The sequence below is a fragment of the Vidua macroura genome, chromosome 1, assembly GCF_024509145.1.
Source record: "Vidua macroura isolate BioBank_ID:100142 chromosome 1, ASM2450914v1, whole genome shotgun sequence".
NCBI lineage: Eukaryota > Metazoa > Chordata > Aves > Passeriformes > Viduidae > Vidua > Vidua macroura.
In genome coordinates, this window is record NC_071571.1 from 49,640,340 (window position 1) to 49,642,550 (window position 2,211).

A 2,211-nucleotide genomic window follows, 5' to 3' on the forward strand; every position below is an offset into this window, starting at 1 on the left:
AAGCGGACGGGCCGGGGCGAAGGCAAGGCAGAGGCGGTCCCGGGGCCGGGAGGAGGGAAGGGAAAAGCGGGCGGGCCGGGGTGGAGGGAGAGGTGGCCCCAGGGAGGGAGTGCGGCCGCGGCGGGGCGGGGCGAGCGGAGGGCCGGATCCTCTGGCCGCCGTCTGGAGCTGTCGCCCAGCTGGAGCCCGAGCTGCTGCCAGCTGCAGTCGTGTCTGCAAGGAAACTTTTCGTTGATGTGTTTTCCTAGTGTCTATGAGAATTGCTTTTTTCGCCATCCACAATTTAGGGGTTTTGTTTGGAAAATATATGTTCTAAATAAATATCTTGTACCCTTCAAAAGTTTTTTGGTGTGTGTTTATCTACAAAATCTGTGACATAGGTTCACACATTCATATTGTGATGACGGGCAATAAGTGCATTGTTGGAATACTCCTAGAATTCTGGACATTATTTCCCTTGAAACTGGAGTTTTAGATATGGTGTTAGAAGGCATTTTAAGTATTATTTCCGCCTCTTGTTGCTGTTCGATGTTTGGTTTCCTCAGGAAAAATAATGTAGAAGATCTATAACGGAAGTGGTTTTGCATTTTTTTGGGTACTTGCCAGAAAAGTATACTTCAAATGTTAGCTATAGAGTTACAGAATGCCAACAGTCCTCCACTGGTTCTGTGCAGTGCTTTGGGGTATTTTCTGATGTCCAGCTACATTAATTAACTAATAATCATTAGTAAGCAGGAAAAGCTGTGGCTGTAGATCCAAAGAACTTGAAAGTTCCTAATATAATCAAACAATTCTTTAGAATTGTTCTTTCGGTCTGATACATAGAGGTTATTTGCATTATGACAATATGCAGCCTCACAGATTTCACAATCCGAGTTGGACCAGCTGCTCTCTCTCCACTGCTCTTGGTGGGCTCACGCACTGATCAGTGGCAGTCTTCGGGCTGGAGAACCCTCCAGCTTGGAAAAAACTTGTGTAGAGCCGTTTAAAATGGCTTCAAAACTAGACAAAGAGTGAAGGCCCAGATCTTTGTCTGCTCTTTTTTTATTTTTAAACTGAGGAGTCATAGGAAATTAAAAACAAAACAAAAACCCCACACCCCATAAAATAACAAAAAATACCCGCAAGCCCCTAACAGTTCCAGTATTTACCTTTCCTTTAGGTGACATTTTAGCCCTGTGCTTTCTGGATCTAGTAAGAATAGTTCTCTATCCCTTTGCTTTCTTGGGCTGAGTATCAGTATTTATGTAGGTGTGTGAACTAAATGACCAATCATGAAGAAAATTATTTCTTAGAAACACTTAATCTTTGGACTGTTTGTCTACATTTCTCAGCAGAGGCAGCCACAGGATGGAGGCTGGTGAACTGCTCAAGAATTCTTCATTGCAGTGGCTACTCTTATAGCAGGGGCTCTCATGAATTACTGAGCTGAGCCCACCCTTCTGAGCCCAAAATCACCTGCAGGTACAAGTGCTGGAAATGTTGTATCTAAGTAGTTATTATTTCACACTTGAATGGCTGAGAAACCTAGAACCTCAGACATCAAAGGTCACTGGTGTTTGATTCCTTTCCACAGGAGGGCTGAGAACCAACGTGTCCCCAGCCAGGCTTTGAACCTTGGCTTGTTGCCAGCCTTTTGTATGTCAGTCCACTGCCAGCCTGGACTCTGCATTTTGTCTTTGCATGGAATAGGGATGATTCTCCTGTTTTTCCTGCCAGATGGCTGTAAACACTCTGAATCCCATTTTTAAACTTTATTGGGTAACAAAGATGCAGATGGGAGCTTACACACCACAGGAGCCCCCAGGAGGAGGAAGAGTCCGACAGTCTGCTTTGTGTGTGCATGTGGATGTTGCTCACTTTGCCACTATTCCTGCTGAATGCCTGTCGTCCTGTTCCCACAGTCACTCCTGCTCTTACTCACTGACAGTTTCTGGAGTTTTGCTGCCAGCTGATTCCCAGAGACTTGCCAGTATGTTGCCAAAAACGTCAAGAAAAATGAAACTCTCTGACACTGTTTTTGTAGTATTATGGAGTAGGCATTAGTTTATTCCAGGCCAGGGTACTCCACTTAGATGCACATGACTTTCAAGACTTTTCACTTATTTATACATTTTTAGCAAAGAAGTTAACATTTATTCATTCTAAATTACACATTTTTTGCATCAATTATTATTTTATCTTCTATTGTTTATTTATTTCTCACTTCTC